Raw genomic sequence first — 21,870 nt, 5'->3', positions numbered from 1 at the left:
CAGTACATTGTTGAACGCGTTTAAAAGCATAGTAGAACATATGAAACTTCCTGGCAGATTAAAACTGTGTGCCCGACCGAGACTCGAACTCGGGACCTTTGCCTTTCGCGGGCAAGTGCTCTACCAACTGAGCTACCGAAGCACGACTCACGCCCGGTACTCACAGCTTTACTTCTGCCAGTACCTCGTCTCCTACCTTCCAAACTTTACAGAAGCTCTCCTGCGAACCTTGCAGAACTAGCACTCCTGAAAGAAAGTTTGGAAGGTAGGAGACGAGGTACTGGCAGAAGTAAAGCTGTGAGTACCGGGCGTGAGTCGTGCTTCGGTAGCTCAGTTGGTAGAGCACTTGCCCGCGAAAGGCAAAGGTCCCGAGTTCGAGTCTCGGTTGGGCGCACAGTTTTAATATGCCAGGAAGTTTCATATCAGCGCACACTCCGCTGCAGAGTGAAAATCTCATTCTGGAAACATCCCCCAGGCTGTGGCTAAGCCATGTCTCCGCAATATCCTTTCTTTCAGGAGTGCTAGTTCTGCAAGGTTCGCAGGAGAGCTTCTGTAAAGTTTGGAAGGTAGTTTCGCTTTAGACGCCGTGCAGTGTGGACGTGCCTAGTCTTCCGCTCCGCCGTAGCGTTACGTATAGTGGACTATCGTTTTTGTTTATGTGTTGTGTTGCAACTTCTGTGAGTGTTTCTCCGTCGTTGTTTCGTACCTTGTGTTACTTTCTGTCCTTATTTCAGTGTGTTTTGTATAGCGGTTTCGACAGCATATTTTGAAAATGTCGTCCCAGGTTATTCCTCGTCAGGCTACAGTTAGTTTTGCTTTTGACAAGTCAACCCGCCATGTGCAACCTAGTTCTCTTGAGATTCATGATTGGTTGGTAGATACCTTTGGTGTTCATTCGGATCAGGTGCACACTGCTTATTTTGATACCGAACTGTATGTTTTCTTTGTTAAGTTTATGGACCCACTTCAGGTTGATAAAATTCTTTCTAAATATGGTCATCAAGTTCTCTTTCGGCATCGGGATGATTCTGTAAGTACCGTGCTGCTTTCCAATGCTTCCATTACGTACACCAGTGTTCGTGTTTACAACCTTCCACCGGAGGTGGATAATGTCTATCTTAAGGAGGGTCTACAGAAGTATGGTGAAGTAAAGAGCATTCGCCTTGAACGCTGGTCAAGCCAACATCGCCTGCAATGTTACAGTGGTATTCGTTCAGTCGAAGTGCACGTTAAGCAGAATATACCATCTCACCTTCAGATCGGTGGATATCGTGTCCATGTAACGTATAGTGGTCAGGTTGGCACCTGTTTTTTGTGCAATGAAAGTGGTTACGTGCGTACCGACTGTCCGCGGAGGGTTTTTGTTTTAAAAAATTCTCTCGAACAGCGTCGCAAGTTAACGGTCGCTGACCTCGTTGCAGGTGGTTCTGCTCTTGGTGTAGCACAGTCCAATGGTAGTAGCGCCCCGCCACAGGTTTTGCGCACCCCTGACACAGAATTTCTTCCTTTGCGTGCTAAATCTGATGTTGTTCCGTCTGTCCCTCAGGTGGGTGTGCCACTTTTGAATAATAAGAGGCGTCGCCCACACGATGGAAATAGTACGGATGAGGATCTCCCTGAGATGCCCCAGTCCGAGCGACCGGCATCCTCGGAGCCACCATGTACTGTAGCTGCTCCCTGCCCTCCTGAGGTAGCGGTTCCGGTGGCGGCTGCTGGTGCCCCTCCGGCCTCCGACGCAGCTTCTCTCGAGTCGGATCGTCGGTCGGGCCTGTTGGCGCCGTCTTCCGAACCGACTTCGTTGTCACAACAAGTGGAGCCGCGACAACTTCCTGCTTCGCTGCCCCATACCTCTGCCAGCGGAGCTGCTCCGCTTCCTTCCAACTTTCCGGCCTCGGACCTTCCTGCTCACGTTTCGCCTCCGTGTAGTCCATGTTTGCCGGATGCTAGTGTAGGTGTTGACCATTCCGTTTTGTCGGATGTTTCCCCCGCGACCCCGGATCCCGCATGTGGACCGGCGCGGGTGGTGTCGGATACAGAACTTGACCCTCCCACGTCACCGGCGGCTGAAGCTTCCTTGCCCGTCAGCCGACGCAAGTTACGCGTTCAGCCGAACGTTAATGCTGTTCGCAAAAAACCGAAGCGTAAGGGATCCGCGGAACGGGGTAGCAGTCCCCCTCCCTCGGATGCCTCCGTCTCCCCTGCTATGGACTGCGAGGTTGGTGCGTCGGTGTAGGTGATTTCTTCTCTCGCCTTTCTCTACATGGTTCAAGCATACACCTTTCTTACCTTAAATGTTAACCGTATTGAGTCTGACGTTCGCGTTGCCTCTTTGCGGCAGTTTATTTACGACTCCTGTGCGGACGTAGTGTTTTTGCAGGAAGTGTTGTTTTCTGATCTCTCTCTGCCTGGATTTCAAACTGTTTTTAATGTCGCACCGGAATATTCAACAGGAACTGCTCTTTTCTTTCGAGAAGGTATTCCTATTACTGACATTGAATTCCTTGACTCTGGCCGTGGGATTGGTTGTCGTCCTTTTGATCTCCGCCTCGTTGTTTTGTATGCCCCCTCTGGTTCGGGTCACACTGTGGCTCGATCGCGCTTTTATAAAGAAGAGCTTATTTATCTTTTGCGCCAGAGTCCACGGAGTCTCCTGCTCGGAGGCGATTTTAATTGTGTTTTACGCCCTGAAGACCAGTCCCCCAATTTTAATTATTGCCGTGATTTACATGACTTAGTTCGTACGATGCATCTGCGTGATGTTTGGGAACGCAAATATCCAACCCTGGTGAAATATACGTTTTTTACCGCGTCCTCATGCAGTAGACTCGACAGATTCTACTTCTCTGATTTTTTATGTGATAAAATTCTTTCTGTCGATGTTATTCCTACTAGTTTTTCTGACCATTGTGCTTTTACTGCAACTGTAAATCTTAGTCACCAACCTGCAAAACTTTATCGTTCCCAGTGGATGTTAAATGTTTCCCACCTTGCCGACAGTGCTATAGATGATGTTATAAGTGCCGTGTGGGAGCGATGTCTTCGCTCTGTTCCGCGTTACCCCTCCTTGCTGGTTTGGTGGACTGCGTTTGCCAAGCCCAAGATTCGTCAGACTTTGATTTTTTACTGTGCTGCAAGGGCGCGTGATTTTAAGAACACGTATGAATTTTACTACTCTGTCCTGCATGAACTATATGACGCGGCGGGTACCTCTCCTCTGCGGATCCATGATGTTCGTCGTATTAAAGCCAAGCTCTTGAGCCTTAAACGACGACAGATGGATGGTCTGCGAGTTAAGTCGAAACCTCACTCTCTTGTTGAAGGTGAACTGACATCCTTGTACCACCTGCTACGGCATCAGACTCGTCGTCGTCGCTCCTTCATCTCTTCTCTTATGGTGGATGATGGACGGCAGCTTATTGCACAGGAGGAAATGGTTCGTGCTCTCCATCAGTATTACGCTAGTCTCTATTCTGCCGATGATTCTGGTGAGTCTCTTTCGGATGATGTCCTTGGGGATCTAGCTGCGACGATCACGCCTGACGCGAACGGCGAATTTCTCCGGGAATTCCAGGTAGATGATGTTTTCGATTTTATTGCTCGCTCTCCGTCCAGTAAATCGCCGGGTCCAGACGGCCTGCCTAAAGAATTTTACCTCCGTTTTTGGCCTCTTTTGGGTGGAATTTTTACGCAGATTTTAAATGAGATTGTCAGGGGGATGGATGTGCCTGCCGATTTTAAAGTAGGGAAAATTGTTTTAATTCCAAAGTCCTCTGGTCGTTTATCTGCTGCCAATCTTCGTCCGCTCACATTGCTGAACTTTGACTACAAGACAGCTGCTAGAGCGCTCAATAGCCAATTATCTTCTCTGCTTCGGGGTGTGATTGGTGCACATCAATGTTGTTTTCATGATCGATCTATTCTGACACCAGTAGCCGAATATCGGGATGTTGTCTCGGTTGCGGCGGTTACAAACGTACATTGTGCCTTTGCCTTCCTTGATTTTTATAAGGCTTTTGATCACGTCAGTCATGTGTTTTTAGATCGTGTTTTAGGTACAATAGGTTTTAACGCTTCATCACGTGGTGTTCTTGGCAATTTGTATAGGGGAATAACAGCTCGGGTGTCAGTCAATGGGCAGCTGACGCCGCCCATTGCTATCCGCCGCGGGGTGCCTCAGGGTAGTCCGCTCTCTATGACTTTACTCGTATTGTCCCTGGAACCGCTGCTTCGGACTATTGCTCTCAAGCTTCAGGGTATGTCCCTCTCTGGTGGGAAGCTCTCTGTTAAGGCATATGCGGATGATGTCGTTGTTCTCCTCCGTCAACGTGATGATATCCCATTGTTGAAAGGGGCAGTTGATGCATACTGTCGTGTCTCTGGAGCGCGTCTCAATCAGGGTAAATGTAAGTTCCTTAATATTCGAGGATTTCGCGATGCTGATGTCCCTTGGGCCACTTTTGTCGATTGCCATACGTCGTTGGGGATTATCATTGATCGGTGTCCTCTAAAAATGGCGGCTCTCAATTGGAAATCTGTCACCGAGAAGATACAGGGGGCTCTGATGGTCCATGAGCAGCGCTGTGCTACCATTTTGCAAAAAGTCAAAATTTTAGACACCTACGTTCTATGTAAAGCTTATTATGTTGCTCAGCTGTTCCCACTTCCCATGATGGTGGCAAAAAGGTTGCGCCAATTGTCTAGCAGGTTTATATGGAAGGGCCATCTATTCAAGTTACGTTACGAGGTTATGACGAAACCGCGCATTTCCGGAGGCTTGGGCCTCTCTGACATTACTCGCAAGGCGTCTGCTTTGTACGTCCGCCGTACGACTGTAATTGTTACGCAAGAAGTGACTTCAATTACATCCAGGCTTTTTACTGTTGTGCGTCCGGCGAGCCTTGCTCCACCTGTCGATGTCGGACGCCTCAATTTTAAGTTGAAACACATTCGGGAATTTTAGATTGCGGTGAGTTACCTCGGTGACGTCTTCTTGCGACGACCGGTGCCAACGACCAAGGGCTTGATTGCCCGCTGGGAGGGGATGGCCGGTCCCAATCCAATAGAACTGGCGTCTCCATCCGTGTCCTGGAGGAACGTCTGAAAGAATGTTAGTCTGCCGATCCACTCTATGGCCGTGGCGTCCAGGTGGTATAGGGTAATAAATAATTTGGTCCCCACCAATGTACGACTGCACCGTATTGGTCTTTCTGACACGGACAACTGTACTCGGTGTGGTCTCCTGGATACCCTTGAGCATCGATTCACCTTCTGTGGGCACCTTGCTAATTGGCGTTGGCTCAGGAAACAACTTGCTTTTGTCACTAGGTCTGCTGAAGCTGCTTATACTATTGACATCATCGTCCGGCCCGATTCTTCCTTTTTTCCGCGAACGAAGATCCATACCGTCATGTGGTTGATTGGGCATTTCGTACATTTTGTCAACAGTTGTCATGAAGAGGATGGACACCTAGCGTTTCGGCAGTACATGCTTACTGCTTACTGGCAGCGCTTGCGATTGCCAGGCCTCCGTGATGATTTTGCAAATATGCTTGGCCTGACATTTGAAAGAGAAGGTGTTGGCTAAGGTCACCTGTGTGAGCCATTTTCTTTTATACTGTTTCTGGATTTGCCGCCTTCATGTATGTTTCTTCTCTACACCAGGACTGAAGTTTTCGTAGACCTTTAGGGCGCACAAGAAAAACAAACGAGAGACCAAGAACCGAGACAGTAGGGGACAATACGACGCCCTTGTACAGGTGCCTTTCGGAAACAGGACGGTGGGGTCATCGTGGCCAGGCCTCGGGCTTCGACCCCTGCCCACTTTGCTTCCGCAGGCCTGAATCTCACTGTCACCTCTAACTTTACACAATGAAAAAAATATGAATTTATTATGCACTCCTAGTATATCAAAATTGAGGTACAAAACCACCCTTTGTTGTTTGCTTTAGAAACCAATTATATCTTCTTTTTATAAAAAAAAAAAAAAAAAAAAAAGTTGGTAGAGCACTTATCCGCGAAAGGCAAAGGTCCCGAGTTCGAGTCTCGGTCGGGCACACAGTTTTAATCTGCCAGGAAGTTTCATATCAGCGCACACTCCGCTGCAGAGTGAAAATCTCATTCTGGATAGTAGAACATGATATCCAAGGGTGACAAGAAGTAGCATACAAATTAAAGAAACACCTCGACAAAGAAGAACCATCTGACTGGATTACACTTTGTATAAGATTATGATACAATCCAGAAGTCAAGCAAACAAATAAAAAGAACAACTGCAGGGTACAGACTGCTCTGAACTGACGGAACAGAAGACAGTTTTAAAAATATGAAAAATCTAAAATCTCCAGGACTAGCTGGAATAATTACCGAACCGATTAAACACGGAGGAATTATCTTAGAATTATGAATGCTACATCTCTTTAACAAGTGCTGGTAAAATATGAGATACCAGAAGAATGGAAAATAGCATCATTTCAATATATAAGAAAAAGGCGAAAGATGTAATACATCTAACTACAGGGGTATAAGTATTATGAATAATGCTCACGAAATCTACAGCAGAATACTAAATGAAAGACTGCGAAATATATCGGATGTAATTTTAAAGGGGAACAAGCAGGTTTTCGAAATGGAAGTTCATGCATAGATGATGGTTTTGCACTGAAACAGTTAATTCAAAAGAGACAAAATTTAATATGGAAACTCACCTAACATTTGTGGATTATGAAAAAGCATTTGACATAATTTACAGACACAAGCTATGGGAAATAATGAAAAAAACGAATCCCTAAACATGTGATCCAAGTCGAAAAAAGTCTCTACATGAACACCAGAATTAGAATTGACATAGATAACGAGATAACACCCAAAATAAAAACAATTCAGGGACTAAAACGGGAGTGTAGCTTGTAGCCAACATTATTGGTTATCTATACAGATGATATGATCATGGAATGGAAAGGAGATACAACACCATCAAGCATAATATAGGGAGGAATTAAAATATTAACACGATGTTATATGCTGACGATCAAGCAAAGATAAATTACAAGTGGCGTTACATAAATAAAAGAGATAAGTGAAAGCAACAGTCTGACTACACCTATAAATAAAACTATAACCATGGCCTTTATTTTAGGTATTCACTCAGTGCGAACAAAAATAGTCCTCAATATCAAACCGATAGAACAGGTAGCCCATCTCAAGTATTTAGGATGTGGCCCATCATGTGATCAAAATATGCTTACACAGAAAAAACTAATACTTACCAGCGGATGTGTGCACAATAAGAACACTTACAGGTATAACAAGAAAAGAGACACAACTGAAATTTTATAAAGTCAAGGCAATTCCTGCTCTATTATATGGGGCAGAAACGATAAGTAGAAGCATTAGAAAAGAAATTTCCAAGATCTCTAAAAGGATGCACTTGGAAAGACGAAATCAGAAACGCAGTAATAAGAGAAGAATTAGGAATCCAACCAATAATCCAAATGGCAATTCATACAAAGAAAAATGGAGAGAACATGCACTTCGTATGTCACTAAAAAGTTTTCTTAAACTAGCAACAGGCAACAGAATTACAGATCATGGGGCAAGAGAAGTGAAGGAAGAGCGAGGATGAGATTATGAGACCGGAAGAGGCTCTAGGTCTAGCACTGGAGAAGCAGAAGAAGAAGAAAGCTGGAAGGACTTAACATTCATAAGAATTCCAAAACAGTTGTTATACAATAAATGATTCTTACATACGATTGATTGCTACATTTTTTTTCTGCAGTACTCAAATTTTCGTTATAGATACTACTCTTTGTTAGGGTTGCACTTTTCTGATTGGATCGAGAAACATTCCAATTATTGGCTTCGCTATTTTGACATGAAATGTAAGCGAAAATGTGCTTTCTATGAGAAATGTGTTCTTTATTGTTGAATGATATATTGGAATACGACGTCTGAAGTTCTTTATTGTTGAATGATGTATCGAAATACGATAGCTAAAACAACGAGCCCCCTATGAACCATGGACCTTGCGTTGGCGGGGAGCCTTGCCTCCCTCAGCGATTCAGATAGCCGTACCAGCGGTGCAACCTCAACGGTGGGGTATCTGTTGAGAGGCCACACAATCATGTGGTTCCTGAAGAGGGGCAGCAGCTTTTTCAGTAGTTGCACGGACAAGAGTCTAGATGATTGACTAATCTGGCCTTGAAACATCAACCAAAATGGCCTTGCTGTGCTGGTACTGCGAACGGCTGAAAGCAAGGGGAAACTACAGCCCGTAATTCTTCCCGAGGGCATGCAACTCTACTCTATGGTTAAATGATGATGGCATCCTCTTGGGTAACATATTCCGGAGGTGAAATAGTCCCCCATTCGGATCTCCAGGCGGGAACTACTCAGGAGGGCGTCGTTATCAGAAGAAACAAAACTGGCGTTCTACGGATAGAGTGTGGAATGTCAGATCCGTTAATCGAGCAGGTAGGTTAGAAAATTTGGAAATGGATAGCATAAAGTAAGATACAGTGGGGATTAGTGAAGTTTGGTGGCAGAAAAACAGGCCTGGTCAGGTGAATACAGGGCTATAACTAAAAAATCAAACAGAGGTAATGCTGGAGTAGGTTTAATAATGAATGAAAAGAAATGTGAGGAGGTACTAAATAGAACTGGGGAGAAGAGAAATTTGTGGCACAACCTGACTAGAAGAAGGGATCAGTTGGTAGGACAAATTCTGACGCATCAAGAGATCACCAATTTAGCGGGGGAGGGGGGCGGTAACCGAAGAAGCTGCATCAAACCACTCTTTGGACTGAAGACCACAACAACAACAAAACAACGAGAAAAAAGTCTTTATCCGGAGGAATTACGGTTGTACATAAAGTCTGAGAACACTTTCAATTACTTGTTGCACAAGAACCAAACATTGTACAGATATCATACATATGTCATTTTGAAGAGAAATCCTGAAAGTTTTTTTTTTTTTTTTCATTGTTCACCGCCACAGCGCGTAGTTTGGTAATTTGCCGATAGTCAGCGCTAATCCCAAAAATGGCGAGTTCAGGTGCGGAGCGAGCTTTCTGTGTGCTGGAGTTCGACAAAAGCAAGTTTGCTACAGCTATTCAACGGATGTTTAGAACCAAGTACGGTAAGAAGCCACCAGCAAGGAAGGCCATTTACCACTGGCGTAACAAATTCGTTACGACGGCTTCCTTGTGCCCGGCAAAGAGAAGCGGAAATCCTAGTGTGAGTGAAGTGAATTTGAAGAGCGTACGAGAGACATCTGCCACAGATCACCGCCTGTCCTGCTTTACAGAGCGAGCGAGCCTCTGACCGCCTTGTTCCGCAGTGAGGCGTGGCGTTCCGACACCTTGTGGCCCACTCGTGGTTTTAGCGTCCTTGAACCATCGGTTCCAAGCGCCGGGCCGTAACAGAACGCTCTCCCAGAAAAAGTCGCTTAATGTCTGTGGATTTTCCTATTTGCGGTCCGTATGGCCGCTAGAGCGATTCCCCATTCTTCTCTGCACCGCTTACATACTTTTCTTACCGCGTCACGTGATCATAGCGCCACCAAGCGGCACTCAGTCTCGTGGTCGGCAGTGGTCATAATTATACGACTGATTAATTTTAATATCAACAGTTATTTTTTCATTTTTCATATCGTCCTTCACTGTGAAACACGAATGAGTCATTGTTGAGTATTTGTGCACGGAACCAATATTTTGTTGTACATCCCAAGAACATGGTGTACATTTTCCTCTCCTTTTTACAACAATGAATATGGTGGACTAAGAGAATTTCCATCTCTTTACTCTCTATTTTGAAACTATCAGTTCTCACCCAGTAGCGTATAAAAAGTCATGGTTTAGAAGTCGGAAACCAAACCAGGTGGCACACTATGTTCCTAAAGAACATGTATTGCTACAATATTTTAAATTTTGAAGTGGATAATTTAACGAATTATTGAATTATTGCTTGCTACGTACATAAGGTGGTCTTGATATCCATATGACACCTATGTTTCAGTTGCTGTGACTCTACATATATGTTTGCTCCTTTGATATCGGTGGAGCTATAGTAGGCGTTAAACAAACTTATACAGTAGTATGACAGCAACTGAGACATCGACGTCATATGGATGTCGAGATGAACGCAGGAAACAATAATTCTATTATCTTGTACAAAATTTAAAATATTGTACCTAACTAAGTACTTTCCACACATAACATGAAGATGGAAATCACACCGAAATAGGCTTCTTGTAATAAACAACACAATGGAACACAGCAGCTTCTTGGTATCATAGCATAACATACAATATTTTTCCATGATATATACGACGCAGTGGGCCCAGATGAGTACAAATGACAAAGTTTTTTGTACAAGAGCAAGGTGTTGCAAAGTTTTTGGATCAACCGTCTGGGGGTGACTGAACTCGTCATGTGGAACAACTTTCGGTAGAGACCAAATGTTCGCTAGCACTTTCCAGTCACGCTAGGCGTCTTATCGTATTCGCCGCCCCTGAGACGAGGAGATTGCAACTAACAGGGTATACTAACCAGGAGTGCTGCATACTACCTATCTCAGTAAATTTACAGGGTATTTATCAACGAGAAAATCTTAAAAATGAGTATCTTTAAGCGGAGAAAGATATTTGAGGTGGCAACCAGAAACTAATTTTGTTGAGCCTAGTCCTTTCAAACGAAGCAGGTGACTGAATTATACGCAATACACAAACCATGCGCAGGCTGCAGAGAGCCTACGCCCCGATGTCTCTCAGGAACACATCCAATACAAAAGGACCTCTTAAGTCGACGTGAAGTCTCAGTGAACATTTTCCCTCTAACAAAAGTTGTTCCCCTTGACGTGGTCTGTCACCCCTAGACGTTGATGCAAATACTATGAAAGGGCATGCTCAACACACAACTCATATTCAGATGGTGTAAGCCTTATCTTGCCTTAACCCAGCAAATTTAAGGGCAGCAACTGAAAAGTTCTGTGTTCTCAAGACTGCATTGAATGTAAATGAGAGCAGTTCTCATTAGTAATTTGTCATACAAATTAATTAAATTTCCTACTACACATTATATAGTTCTCGGTACGGACAACCTCTTTACAACAGAACGGCGTCCCAGTAAGAGCCCAATCCAGTCACGCAGAAAAAATAGCTCATATTTGTTATTTAATGAACTGTTGTAGGAGAATTAAAAAGGGGGAAAAACAAATCAGTTCTTTAAAACACTGGTTTTCTTTTCTCTGAATTGCTTCACAATTAAAATGAATATTTATTCAGGCTGCACCAAGGCCCCCCCCCCCCTCTCTCTCTCTCTCAATCTCTCTCTCTGTCTCGATGTGCCCTCTCGGCCACACGTCCTCGCACCGACTCTCATGAAAACGCAGGGAAGCTTGCCAAAACTTCTCCACTATCGCTTACAGTAAGCTTATTAACTGGCCAGAGGTTGGTAAACTGTATAAGGTGTGTTACCGCTCATTGGTTTAGACATTCACGCTACAGCGCCAATGCTGATGACCCTTCTAATTGGCTGACGTCATCACAAACGGTTAGACTCTGAAATCTTCCCACACTGACACGGCACAACCGCCAACAGGAAATGCAGATCATCACACCAGAAATGATCAGGGGACCTGTGGTCGTCATGCTGTATCTTCCAAGACCTCGCCACCTCACGGACAATGGAAACCGGCCAGCGTGCGGCCACAAATCTTGTGCGATCCAGCAGCACAGCAGGGGAAGGCCTCAACCGTCGCGTATTCATAGCGCAGTGACCACTTCCATCACTGCGCCCTCTCAGGTCTGCCTCAGTGAAGGGAAATTCTCGAATCTGACACCAGAAGCCACTAACGATATATTTCCCTCTAGCAATGTTAAGAACATTAAGCTGTCAATTTCACTTATTATCGCAAACCGATATATGTGATAGCACTGTCACAATATATACTTTCTCATGCATAGAGAATTACAAGAAAAGAAATTTGAAATAGCTTCTATCCCCCATTCCCGATCAAAGTTCACTGGAGGTTTCCTATGATCGTGGGACAAATGTTGAAACTCGTGAAGCCCTTCCATTTTTTTATTCTCCATTGGGAACTTTTTTTGTCCCATTCTCAGCTCGCCTGATAACTAGCTGAAAAGAATTGCGATTCGGTAAGGAGTTGGGTGACAAACAACTAGCTCTGATCCATGGAATGGAGAACGGAAAAAGGGATGGGGTGCAGAGGTACATATAATAAACCTGCATTCGGGAGTATAGTGTAGGATCCCTCGTCCAGTCACCAACATTTAGGTTTTCGACTGTTTGCGCAAATCGCTGCCGGCCCGAGTGGCCGAGCGGTTCTAGGCGCTACAGTCTGGAACCGCGCGACCGCTACGGTCGCAGGTTCGAATCCTGCCTCGGGCATGGATGTGTGTGATGTCCTTAGGTTAGTTAGGTTTAAGTAGTTCTAAGTTCTAGGGGACTGATGATCACAGCAGTTAAGTCCCATAGTACTCAGAGCCATTTTTTTTAACCAAAATCGCTGAGGGCAAATGTTGGGATGATTCTCTCGGTAAGGACACAGCCGATTCCCTTTCCAGTCCTTCTCCAGTCCGAGCTTGTGCTATGTCTCTAATAATATCGACGTCGACGGAACGTGAATTATTTACTTTTGAAAGTGACTCACAGTGAGCCGCCCACGATCTGTCGCCTCAGTAGCTTTCTAGACTTAGGGTAAATGACGCTATGTTGACAGAAACTCGAATATTGCTCGTCAATTCGGTAGACCAACCAGATACTAATACACAGAGTTTTTGTGTTACGGAAAGACGGAGGCAGCGATTGGGTGGAGAGCAGACAAAGCAAAGATAAGAGTAAAAGTAGCCTGCGGTATTTGGTAAACTAAATAGAGTTTTCAAAAGCAAACTTCCAAGTTCGAAAAGAAAGCTTGACTCTCAACTGTGTATTAGATTTTGTGACTTAACGGTAGTGGCACATGGGCTTTTTTGCTAAATCCATTCAAGAAGTAAGTGTCGCCGTCAGTGGAGAGGTACATATTGGTAGGTACTAGGAGACACATAAAAACAAGCAAACAGGTTCTAATGACAATGAAATGAAGATCGGTCTTTTTAATGCCTCTTAACGTTGATGTCCATAGTAACTAGCTTTCAAACAGTGTCAGCAGCGTGACTGGGAAGATACATAGGTAACAGTTTTTTGATACCACTTGATAAATAAACTGCTAGAAAAAATTACTACACACTTTTAGAGGTTTCCAATTCACTAGAGTTATCGTTGAAACAGTGCATATGGAGTACTTGAAATGATTACACTTACCAGTAGTACAAGTGGTGTAGACTCTACCGGTGGCAATGCAGGTGCTGATTCTGGCCTCCAGTCGACCGTAAAGATGGCGAGTAATGTCCTGCGATACGTTACGCTACGCATGTTCGACCAGTTTATGTCATTCTGCAAGAGTTGTAAGTTGACGACTCACACGAGACACTTCCCGTTCCATCATATCCGACACACGCTCGATTGCAAATAAGTCTGGAGATTTTGCTAGCCAGGGAAGTTGCTGCACAACTTTCAGAGCACGTTGAGTTTCACAATCAGTGCGTTGGTGAATATTCTCCTATTGGAACAACACACCAGCTTCCTGTTGCAAGAACAGCAAAAGAACGGGTGTAACAACATTCTGCACTTATCGAGCACTGGTTAGCGTCCCTTCCAAGAACACCAAAATGAATGAGAGTTGTAGCTTATCGCACCCCTGACCGAAAGCCACGGAGTGGAGCCAATGTGTCTTGGATGAATGCACTCTACGAGACAGCGCTCATCAGATCCACGTCGTACGCACAAACGACCATCGCTTGCGTGCAACCATAACTGCTTTCATCGTTGAAGACCACGGCTCGCCATTCCATCCTCCAAGTGACGCTCTGACGGCAGCAGTCGAGCCGTGCACGTCGATGCTGTGGCGCTAGTGGAAGACGGACTATAGGTGTGCTTGCCCGTAGTCCCACTGTGCTCACAACCCTTCTTGTCTGTATTGTGGTAGATGTAAAATCGCCTCTGCTGCCTTTACAATACGACGATCCCGGCGGCCGTCTATGCTGCATGGATGTCCAGAACCTTGTCTACGGGTCTGAGAATGCTCACGAGACCACTGATACCAGCATCGTTGCACAACTGACGCAGCACGTTCAACTTGTGCGCAATTTTCCGAAACGACCATCCCGCCACTCGGAAGGCCACAACTTGACCCCTTTCAAACTCGTTCAGTTGTTGTAGGAAAGACGAATGCATCTCCATGGCTTGGCTCTTTGGCTGCTTCACACGTTTGTACCACACTGTGCTTTCTGGCTGTAAGCATTCCCTGTTGAAGGGTAGCCGCAGGTGGCGCTCTGGTAGCCATGCCACTACGCTATCTGTTGGCGGACGTCGTCGAAACCGTTATCACTACATCTACTATCCCCCAGGTGGCATATGCCATTACCAGATCAAAACCGACGTTATCTTTCCAGGTCTAATAATTTTTTTCCGGCAGTGCACGTTCTCTTGTCATCAAATCTACGATTACATCAATCTCAAACAGCTTTCGATTCCACATACGTAACTTTCGATTGCACATACGTAACTGATAAAGACAACTGCAGAAATACTAAACTAACTTTATTAACAGGAGGTAGAATAAAATTTTTGAAATGCCTTGAAACTAAGAAAGATTCCGAGGGGGAACGTGTATGTTCTGGTTATCTTGTGTGACCAAAAAACAGCAGTTCTCTGTCGTTGACCGGAAAAATGTGATTGAAACATCTAAGACAGTATTTCTACTTGCGGAAGAAGATTTATAAAATAATTGTCAGTGATCAATTCGTAGTTAATATCGGTCGAGAGAGAAATCTTCAGATGTAAAAGTAACTTCGGCGTACGCCAAGGGAGTGTTATAAGGTCATTGTTCTTCACTGTACATGTAAATGATTTAGTAGGTAATTTCAGAATTTCAATGAGGCTCTTCACGGGTGACGTTGTAATATACAGAGAAGTCGCAACGCTAAAAAATGGTAACGCAGTGTGCATTAGCACACAGAAAGACTCTTTGTTGTCTGATTACAAGACTGCAGAAAAATCATTGGAAACAGTCACATTTATTAAATATCCAGGAGCTAGTTTACGGAGTGATTTAAAGACGAACAATACAAGACTAATCGTGAAACAGAGAAGATATAAACAAGAGCAGCGCATATCGTTGCAGGTTCATTTAGTGAGCGTGAAAGCGTCACAGATATGCTCAGCCGAGTGGTAGACGCTGCAAGAGAGGCGTTCTGGATCATTGTGTGGTTCGCTTTTAAAATTATGAGAAAGTGCATCCCTTCCTACAGCATTAAATCAATATACTGCTTCTCCCTAATACTTCGCCAAAAGACCTTGAAGGTAAAAATCACAGAGAACAGAGCTCACACGGAAGCTTACCAACAATCGATATTCCAGCGAAGTATTCACAACTGGAACAGGCAAGGAGCAAGTAACAATGTTACACAAAGCACCCTCCGCGACACGCAGTAAAGTGGCTTGTGGAGTATAGATGTAGTTGTGCAGGATTTGGACAAAAAGAAGGAAACTTGAAAAACAAACATATCCACATGCGTAATACGCTGCAGGAAAACCGTTGACATTCAAAACAGCTCGGAATGGTCAAATACAGGTCCTGTATTTTTTTCAAGGGACTCTTACACCATTCCTCCTGAAAATTAGTGGGAAGTTATGGTAAAGATGATGGAAGCGGATAGCGATCATGCACATTTCTCTCCGAAGTAAATCACTAAGATACAACAATACTGAGACCTAGTGACTGCGGTGGCCAGGGGAGATGCGACAGTTGATGCTCGTGATAACAAAACCAGTCCTGGACAATGCGAGTTGTGTGAACAGAGGTCATATCTTCTTGTGGACAAGATCTATGTCGCGAAACAAACGTTGTACCATGGGATGGATCTGATCAGCCAAAATGGTCACAAAATCCTCGGCAGTAATGCAACCTTGTTGAATAACAAAGGGGCCCATAGGATAAACGATTTCGCTACCCACATCGTCACCGAACCCTCGCCATGTTTCACTCTTGGGACGTAAGCTCGTCCAGAAGTTGAAAACCATGTGAAACAAGACTCATCCAAACAAATTACTCTTCCATTGGTTCACAGTCCAAGTTTTGTGGCTTCGGCACCACGTTTTCCTGGTACGGGCATTTGCATCACAGATGAGTGCTTCTGAAATTCCAGTCCACACTGCTAATTGAGCTCCCTTCATGTTGCTTCCTGCTGACATGGTTCCTGCATACGACGTTCAGGTCTGCAGTGACTTTTGCAGCTGTTGTCACCTTATTTTTCGTCACAATTCTCTTCAATGACCTTCCGTCACGATCACTCGACACACCATTTCCTCCGCGTTGTGACTTAGAGGATGATGTTTTTCCGCTTTCTTTGTATGCTGTATGATCTTCGATACGGTGCCTCTTGAAATACCGAACACTTCGGCTACCTTGGTTACGGATGTACACACCACACGAGCACCAACAATACGCTCACTTCCGAATTCACTTTTAGCCACACAGAGCACTATTCAGACCGGATCACGACTGACGCTTGCATCGTATTGAGGACATTGCACAGTTGCCGTTCGCTCCCAAATACAACAGAGCAACCTGCAGGGTTGGCTAGCATCTGCATTTATATTCAAACACGCATATCTCGCAGTGTTCCCATATTTTTGTACAACCTCTGCATTCATAGATGTAGAAACACATTCGGCTATAAAATAAGGATTGTTAACCCTTTTTGCATGAACTATCAAAAACACATTGATTTCCCAGTTTTTTCGTGATAACAGCAGTAAACAACAACAAAATAACAGTGAATTTTTCGGACTTTTAATTTTATTTCTTTACCATTTTATGAAAGTGGTACTCTTGAGTACCGTCTAGCCCTACAGTGGCTTGTCAACCAGCACAGTACTTTTCCTTACTATTAAATCGAATAGTGTTAGAATGCACTAAGGCTACAGATCTATGAACACCAGGAAGGTAATTATACAGTTATTACATGGAAATAAGCAAAAATGTTTTTATTTCCATTGCATTTTGTTTCATGAGGGTATTTTTGTTATGTCGTTGCGACTACAAAAATGCGTGATTATTTTCACCAGATGCCTTTCGCTTTATTGAGGTAAAGCAGCATCAGTGATCTGTAATTAAGTTATTTACATTTTGATTTGCTTTTAGATCGAAAAATAGTTCGTTAAGAATAAATTGATTTGTACTTACGGTGATTTTCAGTTGATTTCGTGCTTACATCGGAAAATGCTGTCTGCTAGCACATCCTTGTTTCTCTGCGTTAGACACTGACAATTTTGGTGTAATTTTTAGATGTTCTGCAGCACTATGCATTTTTTATGTTTTTTACAACACACTTTTATGCACACCACTTTATTTTTCCTTATGGGGGCGTTAAGAGCAAATTGTACGAAGAAAGACCTCATAACGTTGGTGATCTCAAAGCAATAATTCGGCTGGAAATCGAGAGAATTCCTTAGGGAATGCTCCGCCATGTGATGGACAGCTTCGTAAATCGCCTGCGAGAATGCCGTGATCGAGAAGGACGCCATCTTGCTGATATTATTTTCAAACAATGAAAAAATGTGTTGATGTTTCTTAAATGCTTTTTAACGTAGAATAAGATTGTATGAATAAAATTTTGATATCTGAGTCCGTGTTTATTTTACACTCATTTAAAAAATGCATGTTTGACTGCCGCGCTCTGTACTTTTTGGATCTTCTTCCCAGCCCGTATGTAGATCTAAGTCCGGCAGCATGATTCACAAGTCCCGTATTACAACTGTAGTCCTGTACTACAGAAGAGCAATGCCATACTCCTGCTCTCTGCAGATAAATATTACTTTTGTTCCATGGTAATTGGAAGCCACACTCACAATTTTATTGTCTTTCAACAAAGTATCCCAATTCCAAGGGGTGACATCCCATAACGAAACTATACTATCTTCATTTCCTTAGAAGATGAAAGACCTCATGCGAAATTTCCCTATTTATCCTCATTATACCACAAACCAAAATTTTCTCTACTGTTTACCCTCCAGGCAAGGAAAAGCAAGTAAAAAAGTTATCAAAGTCCTGTTTCCTATTTTTGCCCGGAAACTTCTTTGAAAAATCTAAAACTACCCTAACATCCAATTTTTAAGTTCCCTCTTCAAAGCTTAATTTCTGCCTTGATAAAAATCAGAAGAAGAACGTAGCCTTTCTGGACTGCAGTACACCAGTTTGTAACCGCCTTGAACAGGCTTGTATTGTATTGTTTCACAGTTACTCCTTTCGAAGAAAATAATTGAGTTGTCTACTTCTCCTCCACTCTCTGCCAATTTTAGCCTCAGACATCTTTCTACTTTTGAGAGGGTTTTCATGGAAGCAGTCATTTACGCCTTGTTTTTCACGTTTCCTATAGTTTCAGGTAAACTAGTTTCGAGATCCACTGGTGCACATTCTACCAAAACTCCTTCAAAAATTGCATCAAAATCTAAAGTTTTTCATAAATCTCATCAAGACCTGAACCTGCAGAATTATTAGCAGCTTTTGCATCAGTATCATTGTTTTCATCATCCTCTGCTTCCGTGACGTCTTATGTTCGGCAAATCTTTTAGAAAAGCGCAACAATTCCATCATCTCTTATACTCAGTATTTCCAGTGGCTAGGAAGTAGTGCTTCTCCGTGAAACAACGTTTACAACTATGAGAATCGTGCTAAGACCAAAAAAAGCATCACCCATGTGCAGTTAGATCAATAAAGTTAGTAAAATTTAGCGAAAATTATCACATAAGCTGACAACCACGTGTGGCAGAGCACGAAAAATGCGCATACATTCAGACGTACTCTAAAATACCACATTTCTTTCGGCTTATTTCGTAAATAAAAACTACAGATTTAACAAACCAGCTGCACAAGGAGAAAAAAGGACCTAACCTGCATCGTATCTGTGGTAGTAAACACAAAATTTGTATGACAGAGTGGACAACCCAATACCGTCTCTCCAAAGTAAACCTTCAGCTGTCACCAAAGATTATATAAACATACTCTTTGACTAGAAAACGACATCTGGCAGGCACTGAAGTGTTTCCAATTCAACATAAACATGTACTTAATTGTACCACCAGCCCAGGGTGGGGAAAATATATGTACAAGAAGAATAACAAGGACTGAAAGAAGCGGTACGCAAAAGTACCAACAGACAATAACGGGTTAAATTCGGAATAGGCGAATCTCAACGAAAACATGGAAACCCGTGACAGGGGAAGGCCTGTACGTTGTGGGGTGTTGTTGAAGGCTGTGCCCGGAGTTTTCCAGAGGAATCCTTGCGGGCGGCCTCGCGCCGGCAGCACGCGGCGACAGCGGTAATTAATGGGGGCGTCGCCGGCAGATCGATGTCCCAGCCGCCCCATGGCGCGGCGCGGCGCGGTGCGGCGCGGCGCTGGCTAATGCAATTAGGCCGCGGGAGCGCGGGTCCAGCGTGCAGGCAGTCTGTCACGGCGCCCTAACTCCTCCATTCCACGCGCTTGCGTTTCGTAGCCGTTGATATTCTTCCGCCCACTTTTGCTGGTGCTCTCTTTAAATCATCAACCTATTTAATGACACGCACCAAGTGATGCTGTTTGGCGACATTCAGCTTTCACCTTCGTCTCCGCTATCGTTATGAAAGTATTTGTTTATGTAACTTTTTCTGTAATACACTGAAGGTTTTCACGAGCGTATATCACTGCTGCTAATGAGCCTTCCGGGCTGTATGACCGCGTTCGAAGAAACTTGTCGGTTATGCGCCTGACTTTTCCGGAGGTGCTGAATCTTGTCGACTGACGAGTTGGACGTCGGAGAGCGACATAAATACTGTGTGAACTGGGCGTGGTCTAGTCTGTACGTAATCAGCAGAGATAATCTTCGTCAGAGATAAAACTTAACTATCGATTGCCGCGTGTCAAGGATAAAAACAAATCTATCGATTCTCCAGAGCCACTGTCCATATATCATTGACTCATGGCTTCTTCTTTTCTGTTAAAATCATCACTATGTTTATACATTTGCCAACGACCTTGCCACAGTGGTAACACCGGTTCCCGCCAGACCACCGATGTTAAGCGCTGTCAAGCTTAGCTAGTACTTGGGTAGGTGACCGTCCGAGTTTGTTGAGTGCTGTTGACCAGGGGGGTGTACTGAACCCTTGTGAGGCCAACGGAGGAGCTACTCGATTTTGAAGCAGCGACTACGGCCACGAAAACCACAACACAAGGGGGACCGCTGTGCTGACCACATGCCCCTCCGTATCATAATCCAGTGACGCCTATCGGCTGGGGATGACGCGACGGTCGGTCGATCCGTTCAGCTTTCCAAGACCTCTTCGGACGCAGAGGAGTATGATACATTTCGATGGCTTCTCTGTATAACAACGATAAAACACAACATGGAAGAATACTGTTTCTCTTCCTTTTGTCAAAAAAGCAACTGATTACATCGGCAAGATTTCACAAAAACATTACATCAGGCCGATTTTTAGACCAACTAAGAAAATATGTCAAGCACTCTGATATGCAAAGGACAAACGCCCTCCTCATCCAGCAAGTGGAGTGTATAAGATTTCACGTACTTGTGAAAAGCTCTACATAGGAACTACCAAGAAAAACGTAAATATAAGACTGAAAGAACATAAAAGTCTTTGCCGACTAGGAGAAACTGAAAAAATCAGCTGTAGTACAGCGTGCTTTTCAGTTAAGAAATCATGAAGTGAAGTGTTCCGAAACCAAAATTTTATCTACTGTGACAAACTATTATCCACGACTATATAGTGGAGCCATGGAAATACATAAACATACTGATAATTTTAACAAAAAAGGAGCAGCCATGAAATTCAATAATATACGGACAGTGACTCTGCAGAATCGATAGATAACTTTTTTATCCTTGACAGGCGACAATCGATAGTCAAGTTTTATCTCTGACAAAGATTATTTAAGCTGATCAAATGTAAACACAACCACGCCCACTTTACACAGTATTTATGTTGCTCTCCGACACCCGATTCGTCTGTCGCCAAGAGTCGCATCTCCGAAGACGTCCACCGCAGATCTAGACAAAACGTGAGGAATAGAACTTAGACTATAGCCATACAACCCGGAAGACTCATCAGCAGCTACTTTTTCTGTAATTTGAGAGTAAACTGTTACGGTTAGTCAACATGCATTCATTTCTGCGTCTGGCGTGTTGTTGTAATCTCTAGTCTGATGACTGGTTTAATGCAGCCGGCCGGTAGACGAGACATAGGGCAGGTTTGCGCGACCTTGTTGCAATGATGACAGACGCCTCGCCCAACCGACTCACCATGCTTTTCTTCATGACAGGTCTCCGTACACATTCTGCGAGCGCCTATGAATATCTGAGAAGCTTCGGTTTCCCGTGAAAGAAAATTAATGAATTAAAAAGTACAACAAATTGCGCAATTTTTCAACCGATATTGGCCGAGGAAAAAATTTGTTGCTTTATTTATTGAACGCCCCTCGTATCTTCTAAGATGTAAGTCGTAGGACCTCGCATGTCCCTGCATTTTCCAGAGCCCAGACATATTCCCCGAAGTCGGCTTCACCTATTTTTTTTCTTTCTTCTGTGAATAATTCGTTTCAGTATTTTGTAACCATGATTTATTAAAATGATAGTTGTATACAATTCACAGCTGTCAGCATTTGCCTCGTTTCGAATAGGATGTTAAAATGGCAATGGTTGAGAGAAAAAGGAGAGGCCCCAGTTTGTTTCTTGGTTGAAGCTGTTTAGTTTTTTTTAATT

At 43.9% G+C, this 21,870-nt stretch overlaps 1 non-coding gene across 1 annotated transcript; it reads left to right on the top strand.

Annotated features, from left to right (window-relative positions):
- Positions 1-319: 319 nt before the first annotated feature.
- On the top strand, positions 320-394 carry Trnas-cga (transfer RNA serine (anticodon CGA)). Its single transcript has one exon. It is a non-coding gene; the product is annotated as a tRNA-Ser (tRNA).
- Positions 395-21,870: the final 21,476 nt, after the last annotated feature.

This window comes from Schistocerca serialis, chromosome 5 (genome assembly GCF_023864345.2).
Source record: "Schistocerca serialis cubense isolate TAMUIC-IGC-003099 chromosome 5, iqSchSeri2.2, whole genome shotgun sequence".
NCBI classification, from domain to species: domain Eukaryota; kingdom Metazoa; phylum Arthropoda; class Insecta; order Orthoptera; family Acrididae; genus Schistocerca; species Schistocerca serialis.
The sequence above is the reverse complement of the archived record's forward strand: the minus strand, read 5'-3'. Positions and strand labels throughout refer to the sequence as shown.